Source organism: Eurosta solidaginis, chromosome 5 (assembly GCF_040869045.1).
Source record: "Eurosta solidaginis isolate ZX-2024a chromosome 5, ASM4086904v1, whole genome shotgun sequence".
Lineage (NCBI taxonomy): Eukaryota > Metazoa > Arthropoda > Insecta > Diptera > Tephritidae > Eurosta > Eurosta solidaginis.
In genome coordinates, this window is record NC_090323.1 from 169492962 (window position 1) to 169515299 (window position 22338).

General features: G+C 40.0%; 1 long non-coding RNA gene across 2 annotated transcripts; it reads left to right on the top strand.

Moving 5' to 3' along the window:
- The first annotated feature begins 1730 nt into the window (after positions 1-1730).
- On the top strand, positions 1731-14808 carry LOC137253615 (uncharacterized). 2 transcript variants are annotated; one of them, XR_010953843.1, is made up of 4 exons: positions 1731-2568; positions 2621-2766; positions 2839-3069; positions 14162-14808. It is a non-coding gene; the product is annotated as an uncharacterized lncRNA (long non-coding RNA). The 2 variants fall into 2 exon arrangements; XR_010953844.1 differs by having other exon boundaries at positions 1731-2364; positions 14162-14807.
- Positions 14809-22338: the final 7530 nt, after the last annotated feature.

Sequence of the window (22338 nt, forward strand, 5' to 3'; positions counted from 1 at the left end):
ATTATTTTAGAAGCCCCTGCATTGATAGACTTCTTACAAAAACCTCAAGAGCTGGCAATCAGTAAAAAACAGCACTGGTAACGTCGAGTTCAAGGTACAATTACCACCCTACAAGACGGTGGTAACTAGTTCACCCACACATTCAAAGCTTTTTTCGCTCTCCACTAACACATCGACGTTTCTTGCTGTCATCGAAATCAATGATGACATGATACGAAACATTCATTCTCTCTCAATTCGTTTCCAGGAATGGGTCTTAAAGTTCATTCAATTGTAAACATTGGTTCATTCGATTGTAAACAACCTTCATTCGTTTCCAAGAATGGGTCTTGAAGAGCAGAGTTGCGTAAACCGCGCAAAAAAAATTCCAAGAAAATCGGTGCGTTTTTATTATTTTTCATTTCAAGTGTATTCAACTACATAAGCGGATCAAAAATTTGTAAAAAAGGCGAATTTTCGGAAAAATATTTAGTTTTAAACTATAATAAGTTGTAAGTAGTGTTTTCTGCAGTGAAAAAATATGAAATAATATAACAATTTGTTTAATTGCTAGCAAAATGCCAACAAACAAAAAGTGTGTCATGGGATGCGAGGGTAGCCAGAATTTTTTCAAATTTCCCAGTCGAGAGAAAGACGAATCCAGGTACGTAGTGTTTTATGTGATAATTACGTCGGGAGGTGTAAAAGAACGCGTTTTGACGTCGGTAGAAGTTGAAAATTTGCATGTGGTAATTGTAATTTAGATGATTTTTTGTACTAAAACACAAGCACAGTTATGCAGAAAGATGCTCTTCGAGAAAATAATTTGGATTACGTAGCTGGACCTACCAGCAGTACAGAAAGCTTTTGCCGCGATTTTTCGGAGCAGCGCCAGGTAATTTTTCTCGAAGTAGTCTTGACAGAGGAAAATTTGTAATTTCCGCTTTCGTATTCATGATCCTGGGCCCAATATGCGGCTTTTGGCTTTTTTTTTGGACGTTTAGTAGCAGTTGGGTGCTAAAGTTTAAAATTTACATAAAATTGTAGCTTAAGTCCAAAATAGAAGTGCTAAATAAAAAAATAATTTATAATATATGTAGTAATGATTAGTTTTTTTTTGTCACGAAATAAAAAACGCAAAACAGTACAAGAAATAACAAAATTAAATGAGCTGTTATATTAACGCACGAAAAGAGATAAGTACATTTTATCTTAGCTATCAAAAAATTAAATTTCACGTGTTGTCACGGAAAAAATTTTAACGGGTAAAATAAGCTTTTTTTGTATTTGTGATCCTGAAAAAATTCGAGTTTTTTGATATCCCATTTGACAATCTTGAGTAAGTTTTCGGTGAAAATCATAAATTAAACCTTTACCATGTAAAATACCCCAAAGTTATTCCGAAATGCCCAAATTTGATTTTGAGGATCATGGCATCTATGGTCAATGTTATAAAAAATGCACATTTTCACGCGCTCTCAGAGAGCGAGAAGTTTCATATCATGTCATCATTGTCGAAATGACAGCGTCATCTTAATACGACAATTTATTAATTATTCCGGGAAAGATTTTAAAACGATGAAAAACTATAATTGTGGTAATTAAACTAAAAAAGTGCTTGTCAATGATGACATGATATGAAACTTCTCGCTCTCTGAGAGCGCGTGAAAATGTGCATTTTTTATAACATTGACCATAGATGCCATCATCCTCAAAATCAAATTTGGGCATTTCGGAACAACTTTGGGGTATTTTACATGGTAAAGGTTTAATTTATGATTTTCACCGAAAACTTACTCAAGATTGTCAAATGGGATATCAAAAAACTCGAATTTTTTCAGGATCACAAATACAAAAAAAAGCTTATTTTACCCGTTAAAAATTTTTCCGTGACAACACGTGAAATTTAATTTTTTGATAGCTAAGATAAAATGTACTTATCTCTTTTCGTGCGTTAATATAACAGCTCATTTAATTTTGTTATTTCTTGTACCTTTTTTACAAATTTTTGATCCGCTTATGTAGTTGAATACACTTGAAATGAAAAATAATGAAAACGCACCGATTTTCTTGTGATTTTTTTTGCGCGGTTTACGCAACTCTGATCTTCAAGACCCATTCTTGGAAACGAATGAAGTTTGTTTACAATCGAATGAACCAATGTTTACAATTGAATGAACTTTAAGACCCATTCCTGGAAACGAATTGAGAGAGAATGAATGTTTCGTATCATGTCATCATTGGTGCTTGTGCTACGGGCTTTTAGGTGAGACGTGTGTTAGCTGTTTAGGCACTTCTAAATTAACCTGGTGCATTAACTAGAGGCAGCCAAGTCCTCTTGCCACCAATTGGAATTGGAAGATTCGATTTCCAAAACCAAAAAAGGTAACGTTTTCAAGACAGTGCACAACCTAAACAAAGGTGGTATCAAAAGACGCGTGTCGAGATCCGTTTTTAGAATCTGAAAGTTGTATAGAATCGACGGGATGGCCTAGAAGGCTTCAGGTGGTCATACTAAATCGCTCCCGGGGAGTATCCTTATCGCTACAACCAAAGCAACATTATTTACTCTCTGCTTTTCATTCATACGTATGTGTATTTTTAAATAATAAAAAAAATGTTATATTACAATTAAATGCAGATTCACGTGTCATTTGCCAAGGATTTCCCGGTAAACAAGGTACTTTACACAACCAACATGCTTTGGAATGCGGTACAAAATTGGTTGGATGTATTTTCCCAAAAAAGGGTGGAACTACGCATCTTGGTTTGCCAGTATTTGCTTCGGTAATTTATATTGATTTGTATTGATTAAAAATTGCAATAGTAGATAATGTAAGGTGAATTAAAATTGAATAGGTAGCCGAAGCAAAAAATGCAACTGATCCGCATGCAACTGTTGTTTATGTGCCGCCACCGGGAGCTGCTGCTGCTATCATAGCAGTATTACAAGCACGACATTTCTTTGATTGGTTGCATTATCGAAATTGTGCCCGAACATGATATGGTTCGCGTTAAGCACGCTATGTTAAAGCAAAATAAATCTCGTCTAGTCAGGTCCGATTGTCCAGGATCATCGCACCAGAAAGAGTAAGTAAATTGCCTACCATATTAAATATATAAACAACATGTATGCATTTGTTAGTGATAATTTGTCATGCTTTTGTTGATAATCAACTGAAGAAGGCAAATACCAAAGAGTTCGAAGTTCATGTAAACGCTTCCCAAGGCAGTCGGTTCTATGTACCGGAGCGACTCGGGATTTTTCCCGACCAAGGACTGTCATTTCAGTGTGACCCCATTTAATTTGTTTCGTCCCTCCCACAAATTGTCATCCTCCCAGCAGCTCCTTGCAGCAGGACTGCTACATATTCTCTTACTCCGGGAAGGTATCGAACCCAATCCGGGTCCGTCTCCTGACCCCGGTCATGAGAAATGGTTTTGCTGCATCTGCCAGAAAAGAATCTTTATAGGACGGTCATACTCTGTTCAGTGTGTCTCGTGCAAGGGATGGTTGCATCGGACAGGTTGTTCTGGGCTTGATCCCAAAACCCGACGTCCACGTAACTTTTATAAATCTTTTGTGGCTCCTTGCTGTTCACGCCCAAGGGCGTCCCGTAGTCTACGCCTAAGCGTATCCCCACTACCTTCCAGCAGCTTCGCTGCTCAGCAAGCCACAACAAGTACCCGCTGCTGCTCGCGCCCCACGGCGCCAACAACTCAAACAGCTGATACCACTCATAACTACTACCTTCGTAGTAGAGCTGGTAGCAATGCTGAGCATCAGCCCCTGCCCCCGTCTTCTTCTCCCCCCCTCTTTTCTGGCAGCAATCGTGCAGGTCAGGGAAACAGACTCTTAGTCCCTGCCTCCGTTTGCACCGTCTGCCAGCACAGAATATATAGGTTTGCGACATCCGCTCAATGCAGCTCCTGCCTTGGGTGGTGCCACTTTCCTAGATGTTCTGGTCTCCGCGACGGCAACCCCTCGACGGGTTTCATCGCGCCATGTTGCCAGGTCGCAAACCCAAATCATCCGGGTACCCCAATGCTTGCCCAAGGGCGCCCAGTCCCAAGGCCACAACAGCAATTGCGTCCTGGCCTTCCACAACCTAGGCGTAGTCACCCCTCACTTACCCCTAGAGTGGCGGCGTCACCCCTCATGCACTTCAGAATTCTGCAGTTCAACTGTAATGGACTAACTGGGAAGATTACGGAGATAGTCGATTTCATGAAGCGGCACTACATCCGCATTGCTGCGATTCATGAGACTAAACTCACAGCAAGATCTGCATTGCAGACCTGCTCTGGTTATAATGTCCACAGGAAAGACCGCGAGAGCGGAAATGGAGGCGGCCTCGCGTTTATTATACACCACTCTGTGCAATATCATATATTTGATCCTGGCATCGACCGCAGTGACAATGTCTTAGAACGTCAAGGCCTATCTGTCCGGTCAGGCGATGCAAATCTAGAAATCATCAACATCTACATCCCTCCTGTCACCTGTTGCCCCAGTGGATACCGCCCTAATATCGAGGCCTTACTCACTGGCAACAATCGCATTATCTTAGGCGATTTAAATGCCCATCACGACCTATGGCATTCAAACCTGCGGGCGGACAGTAGGGGTGAGATGTTGGCGGATCAAATAGACGAAACGACGTTCTGCACAATAAACGGAGACGCCCCCACACGTATGGTAGGAAGCTGTCATAGCTCGCCAGACATCTCAATCGTAAGCGCAGAACTCGTAAACTGCGTCAACTGGCAGCCGATGGTAACATTGGCATCCGACCACCTGCCCATACTTATTTCGTTCGAGCGTACCGCCGACTTCATCGTCACCGAAAAACGCACTTTCATAAACTTCAAAAAAGGAAAGTGGGAAGAATATAAATCTGCAACAGACAGCAGCTTTGCTGCCCTCCCTATCCCGACTGATGCCCGCCAAGGGGAGCGTGCCTTCCGTAAGGTCATTGAATCCGCCTCGGCACATTTCATTCCCGCCGGGAGAATTCCCGAAATCCGGCCCACTTCCCGGCGGAGGCCGCGAGCTTAGCGAGGGAACGCGACCTTATAAGACAGCTTGATCCAGGCGACCCCCAAATAAGGGATATAAACCAACGCATCAGACTGCTTGTGGACGAACACAAGCGGGCGAAATGGGAAGAGCACCTAAGAGGTTGTAACCTCTCTACCGGTGTAGGTAAACTTTGGTCCACCGTAAAGTCCCTATCGAATCCGACTAAGCACAAAGACAAAGTTTCCATCGCCTTTGGCGATAAGGTGCTGTCGGATGCGAAAAAATGCGCGAGCGCTTTCTGCCGACAATATATAATGCATCCTACGGTCGACAAAGATAGACGGAGAGCCAATAGACACGCACATAAACACAAACTCAGCGCGTCACCAATTACCATCACCGCTAGAGAGGTTGAGGACGCCATTGGTCGCGCTAAACCATCCAAAGCAGTGGGCCCAGACGGCATAGCCATGCCGATGCTTAAAAACCTAGGGAAAGAGGGTTTCAAATATTTAGCGCATGTCTTCAACCTGTCTCTTTCCACCTTTGTCATACCCGAGAAATGGAAAATGGCCAAGGTGGTCCCGCTACTAAAGCCTGGGAAACCAGCTAACGTAGGTGAGTCATATCGTCCGATATCTCTCCTATCGCCAGTGGCAAAGACGCTTGAAGCCATTTTGCTCCCTTATTTCCAAGCACATTTGCAGCTAGCCCCTCATCAGCATGGCTTCAGAAAACTCCATAGCACTACCTCCGCGCTAAATGTCATTAGCACCCAGATAAATTGCGGTTTGAATCAATATCCCCACCATAGAACAGTACTCGTAGCGTTAGACCTATCAAAAGCTTTTGATACGGTCAACCATGGCTCGTTATTGCAAGACCTGGAAGGGTCCACCCTTCCCGCATGTCTTAAAAGGTGGACCGCAAATTATCTGGGTGGTCGGCAGGCATCGGTGCAATTCAGAAACGAAACATCAAAACAAAGGAGAATTAAACAAGGGGTGCCACAGGGTGGTGTCCTATCCCCGCTTTTGTTTAATTTCTACATATCTAAGCTACCATCACCACCGGAAGGAGTCACAATCGTTTCCTACGCCGATGACTGCACAATAATGGCCACAGGCCCAGGCCCAAAGATCGATGAGCTATGCAATAAAATAAACGGCTATCTCCCTGATCTCTCCAGTTTTTTCGCCTCGCGAAACCTGGCATTGTCACCGACTAAATCTTCCGCGACCTTATTTACAACATGGACGCCCCAAATGTCGACCATATTGAACATCCACGTCGATGCCACTACGCTACCGACTGTCCTACACCCCAAAATCTTGGGTGTGACGTTTGATCAGGATCTACATTTTGGTGCGCACGCAACCGCAATTGTTCCAAGAATTCAGAGCCGTAATAAAATCCTCAAATCCCTTGCTGGCAGTACCTGGGGAAAAGATAAAGAAACGCTCTTGACCACATACAAAGCAATTAGCCAGCCGATTACGTGCTACGCGTCACCCATATGGTCGCCAAGCCTAAAAACCACCCACTGGAAGAAACTACAGGCCTGCCAAAATACTGCTCTCAGAATCGCCACGGGCTGTCTTCTTATGTCCCCAGAACACCATCTGCATAATGAGGCGAGAATACTCCCCATCAGGGAGAGAAATGAGATGCTGACCAAACAGTTTCTGTTGAATACCCAGAAACCTGGGCATCCCAACAGACATCTGATTGACGAACCAGCACCGCCTAGGGGCCTAAGGAGTCATCTCCGTAAGCATTTTGAGGAAATACGGCACCTGAGAACCCAGCCGTATGAAGCGGAAAAACACAAGCAGGTCCTTGGTGAACTCCATAGACAGGCGTCGGACCTTTATGTCGGGAATTGCCCGGTGAATCCAGTACTTGAAGAAAAATATCCAGAACTCGCAGAAGAGGAACGCATACTCCCCAGGGAAACGCGTGTCACTCTTGCTCAACTTCGTTCTGGATACTGTAACAGGTTAAACTCTTACCTATCCAGAATCAACCCCGACATACAAAATGTATGCCCTGCTTGCAATGTGTCCCCACATGACACCAACCATCTCTTTAATTGTAATGTGGAACCAACGCCTCTAACACCCCTTTCCTTATGGTCCACCCCTGTTGAAACGGCAAGTTTCCTTGGACTCCCGTTAGAGGATATTGATGACAATTTGTGATCGGTCGCGGCTATTAGGTGGGGCGAGCATTGCTACAACAACAACAACAACAAGTTCATGTAAATACCAATTGATTTCTTTAAATAGCGTTTGGAGAACAAAACCCATATGTATGTATGCATACAACTGCATAGAAAGGGAGGGATTAATTAATTATGATCAGTAGATTTATAGGATTTTTATTATTTTCCCTGCGTCGCCGTTGCCATTACATTGCGTTAAGAGAGGACATCAACACCTTACCCACAACCAGTTAAAATTTTAGTAAATTTTGCTCTTTTCATTACTGATTCAAAACGTGGGAAGTTATATATGTAGCATTACATGGAGAATGGTAAATTTTAGCAGACTTTCGCATTGCGGTCATTATTAATATTCAAACCCTAGAAGGTTCAATGTAGTCATATCAATAGGTCCGGAGATGGTCGGGTTAGTACCTCAATGGTGCTTGTTACTGGAACGTAGATAGATAATTTATTGAGGATTGCACAGTGACTTGCACATCTCCTTCACAGCACCTCATCGTAGCCGACTTCTTTGATAAACCCTAGCAGAGTTCTTGGCTTGAGAGATTAAATGTGGGAATGCACTGGCCATGGTGGGCCCATAAACTTAGCCCTACGTTTTGAGATTGCTTCGTATTCTTGGAGGATATGGTCCGCCGTCTGCTGATCGATCACAAAATCGGCATGTGTTATTCGATAGTATGCCCACTTTCTGCATACGGCTGCTCAGTCTATAATGCCCTGTAAGAAAGCTCTTGGGATTCTTCGGTTATCTTTCGATAGGTCTATTATTGCCCTGTAGCGACTTGTGCTATAACTTCCTAACAGTAACTTCTCAAACCTGGCGTATTGCTCCAGTGTTCTTCTCCTACCCCCCCCCCCCCCCCCCTTCTCCTAATAAATTCCCCTGTGAGCCAACTGACAGGAACGGCTCGGGATGGATGGGTCATACAGTTCCTGCCTCTCTTTCCAGGTTGTCCGCCTGCTCTTGTTGTAGCAGTGCTTCGCCCCATCCAATAGATGCGACAGATCACAAATTGTCATCAATGTCCTCTAACGGGAGTCCAAGGAAACAGAAATTTTCAACAGGGGTGAACCATAATGAGAGGAGTGTTAGAGGCGTTGATTCCACAATACAGCTAAAGAGATGGTTGATGTTGTTGTTGTTGTTGTAGCGATTAGGTTACTCCCCGAAGGCTTTGGGGAGTGTTATCGATGTGATGGTCCTTTGTCGGATACAGATCCGATACGCTCCGGTAACACAGCACCATTAAGGTGCTGGCCCGACCATCTCGGGAACGATTTATATGGCCACATTGAACCTTCAGGCCATCCCTCCCTCCCCACCCTCCAATTTCCATGAGGAGCTTGGGGTCGCCAGAGCCTCGTCTGTTAAAGAAACGGGATTCGCCGCTCGAAGGTGAGGTTGACAATTGGGTTGGAGAAGCTATATATTGCGCTACACAACCCCTTGAATCCCAGAGATGGTTGATGTCATGTGGGGACACATTATAAGCAGGACATATGTTTTGTATGTCGGGGTTGATTCTGGATAGGTAAGAGTTTAACCTGTTACGGTATCCAGATCGAAGTTGGGCTAGATGACTCCGGTTTTCTTAGGGAGAGTGCGTTCCTACTCTGCTAGTTTTTTAGAAGCCACCAAAGATTTGTAAAAGTTACGAGGACGTCGGGTTTTGGGATCAAGCCCAGAGCAACCTGTCCGATGCAACCATCCCTTGCACGTGACACACTGACAAGAGTATGACCGTCCTAAAAAGATTCTTTTCCGGCAAACGCAGCAAAACCATTTCTCATGACCGGGGTCAGGAGAAGGACACGGATTGGGTTCGATACCTTCCTGGATCTGCTGGGAGGATGATAATTTGTGGGAGGGACGCAACAAACTAAACACTAGAGTCCGCCTGCTCATTACCCTGTACTCCCCTGGGGCCTGGGACCCAGTGCAACAGTACTACGTTGTGCACCCAAGGACCAGTGCTGACTTTATTTCGAACGCCACAATTGCCTTTAGTGGGGCCTGACTGTCTGACTGAGTATGGCAATTGTTTCATTGGCGCTGATAGAAGGTTCAGCTTAGCGCAGCAACATATGGCGAATACTTCTGCTTGAAAGCTGCTCGTATGTGCTTTTAGAGGTACTGATATTTTGGCTCTGGGTCCGGAGACTCTGGCTTCAATCCCCTCTGGCGTCTTCGAACCAGGGCCGTAGAGAGAAAATCCGGGCCCGGGATTAAAAAAATTTACGGGCCTCCTATAAAAAATCCACTAATATATTTGATTAACGTGAATTAATGACGTTTCATTCATAAATCATTATTGATGGATTACATCAAAAAAATTTTTTGCCACATCAACTAAATGATTTTTGGCTAAGAGCTGACAATAAAATTAACACAGAATATTTACTATTTGTTTTATTTTATTGTAACGTAGAAATAAAATTCTCTTTTAACAGCCACATATTAATTCAAATAATCTTCTAGTTATTTGGTAACATTTTCATACATTCTTATAAATTTAATGATGTTTATAAATTTTAATTATTCAATATAGAATGTTCGGATATCAAAGAGTGGCTTTACTTGCTTTTTTCGCTGCAAAATTTTTTATAATAATATCAAAATTTAACTGTCTTGCCAAAACGGATGCAACACAAAGCGTGGCAAGTCCTAAAACTCGTTCTTTAGATGAACACGATCTATGAAAGTCTTTCATTCTTGAAATGACGCTGAAGGAACGTTCTGCACTAAAATTGTATACATATTTTGAAAATAGACGGCATTTAGCAAAACCAATGGTGACAGACCTTTATCAAAATTTGCTTCGTAAATATGTTTCAAGTGAACTATTTCACATTCTAAGCTTTGAGAAATATCCAACTTGTATTTTTCGACAAATTTTGCTGCGCTCGCCCGAACCGTAGTTTCATCCATGTCTTAAATTGCCACAAAAAGGAAAACTTTTCGTTCAAATTTCTCATAGCTGCAAATCGTTAAGTAATGCCAGTGATTACCGAATCAACGATCACCAAGAATGTATTGTTTTTGAAATCAGACTCTGAATCATCCGTAATCATCTCATTTAAATTATCTTCAGAACGCCTTTTGGGTTTTCTGTTTCGAATGTCCGGAAACTTTGTCAAGATGTTCAATTGAATAGCAACTGTTTTGCATTTGTCTAAAATTGTTTCCCATTGGTTCCTGATCAACTTCAAATCAGCTAATAAGGCATCTAGATGTCGGACCTCAACATCTGTGGTGGCGTCTCTCGCTTGGAGGACCACGCTTCTTTCATTAATGGTAGGGTTTTGAACCAAATTGAGGACAGCAAGATACATTCGAACTTGTTGATGTACTTGAGAATGCCGGCAACATCGCCGTATGCTTGCGCAGTCAAATTTGGCTTTTGGCCGAAAGACTATGAAGAGAGCTAGGTACATTTTTTCTGAGGATGTCACATCGTTGTGGAGTGCTGCCGAAGAAAATAATTGCAGCCGTACAACATTCTGCAGCATCAACACCACATAAATTGATAGCGTTTTCTTTTCTGAAATAAATTGTTGCCTAAGTAAATGGTAATACTCTACCCCATCGGGTTAGGGGGTCAGAATGTACCCGCTGTAGGTATGCCTGTCGTATGCGTTAGAGGGGACTAAAATATCAGATTCCAGGGGCTGTGTAGCGCAACCCTGCAGGTTGCCAGCGCAATATATAGCTTCACCAAACCTAATTGTAAACCTCACCTATCCGCGGCGAATCCTGTTTCACTAACAGACGCGGCTCTGGCGACCCCAAGCTCCTCATGGAACTTGGGATGGGGAGGGAGGGGATGGCCTGAAGGTTTAATGTGGTCACATAAATCGTTCCCGAGATGGTCGGGCTAGCACCTTAATGGTGCTGTGATACCGGAGCGTACCGGATCTGTATCCGGCAAAGGACCATCACATCGATAATACTCCTCAAAGCCTTCGGGGAGCAACCTTATCGCTACAACATTAACAACAACAATAGAATTACTCCTACCCCAGAAAATGGTCAACATTGATAGTGCATACAAAGAACATTTCAACTCACCAAATTCACTCATATTAACAGAGTATATGTGGAACTTAAGAGCGAATTGAGAGTTTCACAAAGTTGCACCGCCACACCGCCATTTTATACAGGGTAAAAAAGTAACGCTTTTGCGTTGCGAGCAGGCAAGAATTTTCACAAAAGAACGAAATACCCCGTAAAGGCGTTGCCTGTTTTTTAGAATAGAACAACAACGCTTGCGTAACACTTTATCCAGAAAAGAAAACGCTATCATAGCTGCGGGTTGCACAAGGCGAGTAATCAGCATTCGAGTTTTTGTCGAGAATGTGACGTAGTGCTCCGTTGTAAGCTCCTTTCATATTGGCGCCGTTATCATACCCTTGTGCACGACAATCTTCAATCATGTATGGCAAATTAGATCAGCGATTTTCTGAGCAGTTTTTTGGTTACAATTCACGAAAGCCCTAATCTGTTCTGGAATTGTAAATTTGTTGCTTTCGAATTGAAATGGAGTGAGCGCAAAATGAACGTAGTCAACGTGACTAGCATCAAGCATAGCATCAACGATAATAGCAAAATACTTAGCTTTCTTGCCTTGATCTAATATAGTTTCCCTCACATGCTTTGCACAAATTTCTATAAACTCGTTCTGAATGTCTGGGGAAAGATAGTGAGTGAACTAGTAAACGTTTGTACTGCTATTGTGAAATCCTAACTTTCTCCAAATGATCTCTAAGTATCGGATCATAATGGCTTATGAGATCTTAGATGCCCAAAAAATGTCCATCCTTTCGCTTTTTGAAAAAAAAAAATAGTGTCCAAAATTCTATATAAAATTTCTTTCCACTTTTGAGTTTCAGTGATTAGCTGTTCATTGATGTGTATGAATTGTAGCCTCCTTTCGAATTAGGTTTTGTAAAGATCGCCATTGAATATAACATTTAAAGTGATCTTCAGTATTTTCGTGTGATGGCAGTTTAGCGTATAGCTAATGGGAAAATAACAGGGCACTTTTGATGACCTCGACGAATTATTTCGTTGACTTCTTCAGATCGCAAAAACTCATTATTCACCGTACCGATATCGAAGTCGTTTAAATAATCTAGGCTTTGATACAGAGTTGGCGGTATTGTTGGAAGGCTTTTTGAAGATGAACCTTCATCAGTGTTACCACGAAAACTTTACGATTTCGGATTCATGTAAACATATATTTTTGTTTGATGTTTTTATTGTCCCCTCACTGTTCGAGGGACCAGGTAAAAAATCATTATCGGCTTAAAATTTCCACATGGAACAACTAAAGACTCTCCTGAATTAAAAAAAATATCTTAGTACCTCTAAATCGCGGCCCCCCGAGAAATACCGGGCCCCTGAGAAATATCGTGCCCTGCGCATGCCAGGCTAAGGCTCCAGCTATTAGGAGTGTTAAAGCTGTCAGATATAGAAGCAGCAAGTGGCTTAAGCCCTAGGAAGCTTCTAGTATTTGTCAAGAGGACGGAGTTTTTTTTATAAAATAGGTCCTGGTTCTTGATAGGGTTTTCAGCTTGGTCGTTAAAACAAACGTCTGGTAACACTACGGACTCATTCAGTCTATGTGAGATCCTCATGAACCGGCTACTTCAACCTAACCTATATTTTGTGTTTTGGTTTTTACTTTAAAATCTACCGGTTAAGTAAGCGATGTCAGCTAACTAAGCGCCTTCAAATGTAGATCCATAAGGAACATGAGGTCGCCAGAGCCTCGGCTGTTAAAAAAACAGGATTCGCCACGGGTAGGTGACGTTGACTATTGGGTTGGAGAGGCTATATATTGCGCTGGCAACCCATTGAAAGGATTGCGCTACAAAACCCCTTGAATCAATTTGGTATTTTAGTCGCCTCTTACTACAGGCATAGCTAGCACGGGTATACTCTAAGCCCACTAACCCGCTGGATCCATGAGAAGCGTGAGTGCACTTTGGGTGTCGCAAGGCAAGTTCCGTCGTGCCTGGTGTTGTTGGGTGAGCGGCCAGGCAAGGCAGCAGGGTACACATGCACCATTCAGGAGGATACCCTCGCTGAGCCCAGAAAATCTGGGAAAATTAGATGTACTGCTCAGATCCAGCAAACGAGTATGTTCTGTACTGGCATATGATAAACTTGCAGACAACCAAACGTTTACTTTCCTGTCCAAAAGGGAATTGGTGCTCGGCACTGCTGCTAAAGAAGAATAGAATATTAATGTGGGATTCAAGGGGTTGTGTAGCGCAATATATAGCTTCTCCAACCCAATTGTCAACCTCACCTTCGAGCGGCGAATCCCGTTTCACTAACAGACGAGGCTCTGGCTCCTCATGGAACTTGGCGGTGGGGAGGGAGGGATGGCCTGAAGGTTTAATGTGGCCATATAAATCGTTCCCGAGATGGTCGGGCCAGCACCTTAATGATGCTGTGTTACCGGAGCGTATCGGATCTGTATCCGACAAAGGACCATCACATCGATAACACTCCCCAAAGCCTTCGGGGAGTAACTAATCGCTACAACAACAACAACAACAAGAATAGACTCGGGGGAAGCAGTTTTAGCAGTACTTTGCCCGTTTCAATTTGCACATCCATTCAAAGAACTTCGAATAATGGATTAAACAGTCATCTGCATTTATTCGTTTTTGTTTTTGTAGCACGCCTAATTTACTATCTATTACCCCAACATCTATCTATTATCCCTTGTTATAATCTTCGGGTACCCCCGCTACCGGAAGATGCCTTGGCATGGTGGAGGTTCACTTGAATTTACTTTACAGGTCCTGATTCTGGTTATCTGAAATCCCCTTGAGTATCTTGTATTTATTAAGCATTTCCGGTAATATTAAAAACTTATTATCTATCCTGGCTGATATTCGTTTCTTTTTCATTCTAGGTAATTTGATTTGACAATGTGGGCATAGCAATATTCCAGCTGTGGCTGTAAGAAGAACGTACATTTGCTCAAACTACAAGAAAACTGCGACAACTATCCCTCGTCCTTTTTAGTATCACATATAAGGCCCTACCACGCATATTATGGGAAAGGGTCAAGTTCAAAGGCTCAACATCACCTGCAAATCGACTTTGATACCACGAAATGGGGCTGCATATATTCCGGTATCATATCTACAACACTCATATCTATGCAAACTGATACACCATCAGTGTGAGCTTCGAAACCATTGTTTACTATATAGTTTGGCAGCTTAATTGGAGGTTATGTTGCGAATAGAGTCCAAGGTACTCGCAGGCCGTGAAAATAGGCACTCGAATGGAGTGGAATGAAGAACAGTAGGAAGACCAGAGTTGCATTGGATCAATCATTGCATCAATATTAAAGATAAATTTAGAAAAAATAATTAAACACTTGAGTATAAGCAAACATTTTCTTTCAATAACTGCAATTAAGGTGTCCTAGATGCTATATATTCCAAAATTATGACATTGTATGTCTGTTTAAAAATTTAACTTCAATTTCCCTAAGATTTCCGTAATATGGCCATTGGTGATGTTTGTGTGTGTGTGCAAATTTTGAGCGATCAGCTGTTAGTTGCGCTACTTGGGGGGAATATTTTATATAAGGTGCCTCGATTTTCCAACTTTTTTTTCGGGGGGTGGGGGGAGTCCTAAAAATCTCAAAAAATTATCATCCGCAACTCTAGGAAACTCTTGGTTTATGAAAAAATAGCTTTTAAATACCGAAATTTGGTAATATATATGCCAAAATTAAATGAGCTCTTTGCAGAGTTGAGTGTTTGTGAAGTTGCAGCAAATTGCAGAAATTTTTGTTTATTTCTGCTGAGCAATTTCTGTACGAACAAAAACCAATTAATATGCCTAAATGTATAACTTCCATGATACATTTATGAATTATCTCATCCCTTTGTATTAATAATTTAAAAAGTACAAAAATGCATGTAAGTACTGTTTTGCCGACGGCATATACACACTAGAAATCTATGCATATTAAAAACTTTTATGTTTGAAGATAATTAAAATGTTAGGAATTAGTTATAAATATATAGGCACATAGCAAAGAGCCACATAGTGGCAATTGATTGAATTGGAATTTATTAAAGGTTGTTGGTAAAAATGTATTTATATTAACAACGTTTTGCCGACGGCAAACGCATATGCCCAATTCTCAATGAAATTAAAGATTTATTGGGTTTTTATCTGGACTATGGATGGGATGGTTGTTGGGTAAGTATTACTCAAAGCCTGGTTTCATCAGCCAAGTCGAAAGATAAATGCACTTGACCAGCACCAATTCCACCCTTAAATATGTATGTATATGCATATATAAACATGAAGCATGTGGCGGTCGATCAGCTGTTGAGCATTGTATCATTGAATATATGTGTATGAAAATACAAACCAAAGTCACCAAAGCAAAAAGTACAAATGTACATACATATAATACTCCAAGTAAAGGCACACATGCATAAAAACTTTGGTCGCTTTGATACTGTGGCAGCGTCTTAAGATATTAATAAAACAACTTGCCACTTTCCGCGTTATGAAGCGACCAAATAATTTATGTAAATTCGCGTATACGGATGTGTATATGTAAATATCAATGCTCGTAGCAATTAGCCGACGAAATACAATATGCACGAGCCAAATTATGTGTCGTCGGTGGTTAAAAGTGTTGCCGTTTGTACCTTTAACAACTCACAGCTAACAGGGGAATTTATTATTAATACTAAAATAAACGAATTTATTGCTCTTTTGCGAAATAATGTTATATTTCTTCGCAAAATTACTTTAATTCATTTCGCCGCTCCCATTTATTAATTTTTATCTATGAAAATAATGTAAAATTCTTACTTTGTACTGACATGTGATAAACAAGTCAGCATATACAGTATGACGTCACAATGCGAATTCAGGGCCAGAAACGGGTAAAACACCACTCTTATGTAGCAACTGCAACACAGTTGATGCAAATTTGGCTGCGTGACTGCGCGAACAATTTTTCGGCAGAATATGATAGGGGGTTTCAAATAGCAAATAAAAATGTCCATAAGCTGTGACAACTCGGCAATTCAGGATATGAGAAAATTATTTGCAATAATTTATATGAACAATGGATGGAAATTTTTAGATTATATTGCTAATATGTTAGTGGACATTTACTAGGCAATATCTGTGCATGTTTATTTGCATTTTTTACTACCATATTAGTACTTTCATACCGGCTTATAAATAGTTTGGTAGTATTTCAAAGGAAAAGTGCGGGGTTATGAAAGTAGTTATGCTCGTCATAATGAATACCCCCCAAAAATGCATCGAAGTTGGAATTTATAAAATCGCAAAAATTTTTCTTTTGACGATTTTATCAAATGCCATGTTGCCGAATTGCAAAATTCTATCATCAATTTGGACAACTTAAGAAGAAGCATTTATGAATGAAAAATCAAAAGGAAGCTAGTTTTCAGGATTTTGCGATTTACATACAAAACATGAGCATACATATGTACATATGTATGTGTGCTTGTGCGTATGGTTGGATGGTTGAAGTCAATTTTGTTTTGTTTGTCAACATGCGAATATAAAAATATTTCTTAGCTTACATATGAACATAGATTTGTACATATGCTTGTGCGTAAGAATAGTTTTTGTTGGAAGTGGTTGATTGAAACAGTTTGTCTTTTATTTGAAAATGTGAATGTACAAACATTTGTTAGCTTATGCATGGATATATTGGTATCAATTAAGTGGGTGGGAAATGGGGGTGTAGGCTGATCTTTAGTTTAGGAATATATGTGTGTACATATATACCAATCTAGGTTTGTTTATACCCACTCACCATTTAGGTGATTCAATTTTCAATTTCCCTACATATCAATATAATTTGATTACTCTTTCTGGCAAAATGAAAGATGTTAATGTGAATTATAAAAGGCATGGGCTTAGTTCTATAGGTGGACGCCTTTTGGAGATACATAGGAAATTCCATTAAGATACCTCAAAATTTACTCAAGTTATCGTGTTAACGGACGGACGGACGGACGGACATGGCTCAATCAACTCAGCTCTTCATCCTGATTATTCCGGTATACTTAATGGTGGGTCTATCTATTTTCCTTTGAGGACTTACAATTTTGGGTTTCGCGACGAAATTAATATTCCATTTCATTTTCATTAAAGGGATAAAAATTTTAGCACTCCCATATGCCCTCACATATAATTTCGAATCGTGAAAATGCTTGAATTTCTTATGAGAGTGCCAAGAAAAAGCACTCCCGTATGAAGCTCAGGAACTTGTGTATGATAAAAAAATTACACTAATAATTTGACAACTATGTTGTATATTGTATATAGTTAGGAACTAGGAAAAAGTTAAAGCAGCGGGGACAATTTCCACCGCCTAGGGCAGCGCCATGTTAAATTCGCCAGTTGAGAACATGTAAAAGAGATAGACGGCGAACTATCAGTGGTTCAGAATGCAGTAGAACTACACTAATTTTGAACTAGAGGCTCTCCTTACGGGGTAGTTCTTTTGCTAATACATATATGTATTTAAATTTGAACATTTAAGTACTTCAAAAGTTTTCAAATTCAATTTCCAATGCAAAATTCGCGGAAATGTCTACATTCGCTTTTAGTATGATTATTGAAACCCAAATTCCGACGATATATGTACCTATATATAATATGTTCCCACAAAACTTGAGGCTAGAGGTCAATGTAATTTTTCGCTACTTTCAGAATTAAATTTTTGGCTGTTTTATGTTGGTGATATAACTATTGACATAATATTTTAAGCAAATATTTTGTAACATGAAACCAAATATTCTACTTTTTCCGACCTCAAACAATTAAAATTTTTTAAATACAAAATAGTTTCAGTGAACATACAATTTTGTACATGTATTGTGATTCGCACTTTCATATAAAAAATTTTGAGCAGCACTACTTTTCATTGAAAATCTTATTTTTTTTCACATACACATTTAGAAAAAATATATAAAAATTTTAATATTTATACAAAGATATTCTTCAAGACAAGAAATAATGTAAATTTCCCCAACCATTTTTCCACCTACGGCTTTCCAGAAAATTCATAATGGTTGGACAATACCTACAAAAGTTGTGCGCTATTTGAACCCCATTTGAACAGGTGTATATCGGTCAAGTTTGTTTGCGAATTACCTGTGGTTCATCAAATAGTTCACTTCCGCATGCTTTCTTTCCCTGATAAAATAACATTATTATGTAGTATCTTATTTTCAATGAGATATGAAAAACAAATGCATGATAATCGCATTCAAAAATGACTCAAAATTATCAACCAAAACGATTGAAATATGTTCATGAATATGATCATAAAATGACTGAAAAGCAATCAAACATCACTCTAAAATGATAACAAATATTTCACTCTGAATGCTTTGACATTTTGCAGAAGTTGCAGTCACACTCAACTTCCACTCAGTCAATTTTTATTTCCCCACACCTGGCTGTCAAATTGAGGACAAGATGTGAAGGCAACTGGCCGACTATCTCTCGGTTAACATCGAGTAAAATTTCTTTCAGCGATCAAAAATTTCTGAAAAGAAACGAATAGCCGATTGACGTCTCTTATTATATCTATCCTCTTTGCTATAACGGTTCAATTTTTACCGCACACTGATGGGTTAGTCGATCAGTGCTGATTAAAAACCGATTAGTGTGCATATCTCTTGAACCAAGCAGGATAGGAAATTTTTTTTTGGCAATATGTGGGTATCCATTTGTAGATTAAACGACAATTTGATTGAGAGTTCCATAATTAACCCTTCAATGAAAAAATGGAGTTTATCGGCACACATATGACCCCGAAACCCGATTTGGAGCCATATCTCTTGAACTACGCAAGATTTTCTAAATTTTATTTTTGCATTAGATAGCCATCTCCGTTTAGCACCATTCACAATTTGATCCAATGTTCTATCTATAACGGCTCAATTTCTACCGCACACTGATGGGTTAGTCGATCAGTGCTGATTAGAAACCGATTAGTGTGCATATCTCTTGAACCAAGCAGGATAGGAAATTTTTTTTTGGGCAATATGTGGGTATCCATTTGTAGATTAAACGACAATTTGATTGAGAGTTCCATAATTAACCCTTCAATGAAAAAATGGAGTTTATCTGTACACATATGACCCCGAAACCCGATTTGGCGCCATATCTCCTGAACTGCGCAAGATTTTCTAAATTATATTTTTGCATTAGATAGCCATCCCCGTTTAGCACCATTCACAATTTGATCCAATGTTCTATTTATAAGGGCTCAATTTCTACCGCACACTGATGGGTTAGTCGATCAGTGCTGATTAGAAACCGATTAGTGTGCATATCTCTTGAACCAAGCAGGATAGGAAATTTTTTTTTGGCAATATGTGGGTATCCATTTGTAGATTAAACGACAATTTGATTGAGAGTTCCATAATTAACCCTTCAATGAAAAAATGGAGTTTATCGGCACACATATGACCCCGAAACCCGATTTGGAGCCATATCTCTTGAACTACGCAAGATTTTCTAAATTTTATTTTTGCATTAGATAGCCATCTCCGTTTAGCACCATTCACAATTTGATCCAATGTTCTATCTATAACGGCTCAATTTCTACCGCACACTGATGGGTTAGTCGATCAGTGCTGATTAGAAACCGATTAGTGTGCATATCTCTTGAACCAAGCAGGATAGGAAATTTTTTTTTGGGCAATATGTGGGTATCCATTTGTAGATTAAACGACAATTTGATTGAGAGTTCCATAATTAACCCTTCAATGAAAAAATGGAGTTTATCGGTACACATATGACCCCGAAACCGATTTGGAGCCATATCTCTTGAACTACGCAAGATTTTCTAAATTTTAATTTTGCATTAGATAGCCATCCCCGTTTAGCACCATTCACAATTTGATCCAATGTTCTATCTATAACGGCTCAATTTCTACCGCACACTGATGGGTTAGTCGATCAGTGCTGATTAGAAACCGATTAGTGTGCATATCTCTTGAACCAAGCAGGATAGGACATTTTTTTTTGGGCAATATGTGGGTATCCACTTGTAGATTAAACGACAATTCGATTGAGAGTTCCATAATTAACCCTTCAATGAAAAAGTGGAGTTTATCTGTACACATATGACCCCGAAACCCGATTTGGCGCCATATCTCTTGAATTGCGCAAGATTTTCTAAATTATATTTTTGCATTAGATAGCCATCCCCGTTTAGCACCATTCACAATTTGATCCAATGTTCTATCTATAACGGCTCAATTTCTACCGCACACTGATGGGTTAGTCGATCAGTGCTGATTAGAAACCGATTAGTGTGCATATCTCTTGAGCCAAGCAGGATAGGAAATTTTTTTTTGGGCAATATGTGGGTATCCATTTGTAGATTAAACGACAATTTGATTGAGAGTTCCATAATTAACCCTTCAATGAAAAAATGGAGTTTATCGGTACACATATGACCCCGAAACCCGATTTGGAGCCATATCTCTTGAACTACGCAAGATTTTCTAAATTTTATTTTTGCATTAGATAGCCATCCCCGTTTAGCACCATTCACAATTTGATCCAATCTTCTATCTATACCGGTTCAATTTCTACCGCACACTGATGGGTTAGTCGATCAGTGCTGATTAGAAACCGATTAGTGTGCGTATCTCTTGAACCAAGCAGGATAGGAAATTTTTTTTGGGCAATATGTGGGTATCCATTTGTAGATTAAACGACAATTTGATTGAGAGTTCCATAATTAACCCTTCAATGAAAAAATGGAGTTTATCGGTACACATATGACCCCGAAACCCGATTTGGCGCCATCTCTTGAACTGCGCAAGATTTTCTAAATTATATTTTTGCATTAGATAGCCATCCCCGTTTAGCACCATTCACAATTTGATCCAATGTTCTATCTATAACGGCTCAATTTCTTTCTTGATGTCCTTCCGCATATTACCTTATAACTCTTATGTTTATTGTTATGTTAGCCGATCCAACACCGGCTGCGCCATGCACAGTAATTCTGCGTAGAACACCTTTCCGCGTAGGCGGCCTTCGGCCGCGCTTATTTAAAATAACCCTGGGCTACGCCATGCCAAGTCCGGGTGTGTGGTATAACCGTGGCTACCGCCACGGTGATGTCCTTCCGCATATTAGTAAAAATATATTTTTTGATGTGGCAGCACAGCTTTGTAATGTCATCGATAAAATATATACATACATAAATGTGAATGTTGCTACAAAAGCGCGATTTATTTAATAAAAACATTTAAATTAAGTAAAAACAATGCAAGAATTATATGTGAAATATACTAAAATGAAATTTAAGTGTATCGTTGCCAATTTATATAGATATTTATGAGCATAAAGGTTTTGAAAGATGTGTAAATTGTAAGTGAGAGTGCTATAGAAATTTGCTAAATTTGCAAACTGTAACATCAAATAACTCGTAAACTATAAGTCTGCGCACTTTAAGTTATATATATTTGTGATCGGGAGAACTCCCTCTTTCATTTGATACCAAGTTTAACCCCGAACTCGGGGGGTGCTAAACTAAATCGCTGCCAAATACATTAATTTCAAATTATTCAGAGAATTACAAAACAAAATACATCGATAGTGTATGTTTGTTTGCATTTATGTCGACGTGTCACCACCTTATATTCTTCTACAAGTTAAAAAGATATTGTTGCGGAGCTGGCAACACTATTCACCACCTTCATTTGTTTTCGTTTGTTTAATTGCAACAACGAAAAAAGCGACAATAGTACCGACGGGTTTTCTGCGAATAACTTTTAACCGAGATAAAAAATGTAGTTTCTGCTTTCGGATTCTGAATCTTGACGCAAATACGCGTCTTTTGATATCGCTATCGACATGTGCGACCCGAATTTTAAGTGCAGGACTTAAGTTGAAATTTTACAAAATTTGGAAATTAAAAAGCTTATATTTCATAAACTAAGAGTTTCCTAGAGCTGCGGATGGTAATTTTGTGATTTTTAGGATCCCCTCTACCCCTACAAATCAACAAAAGTTTGAAAATCGTGGCACCTTATA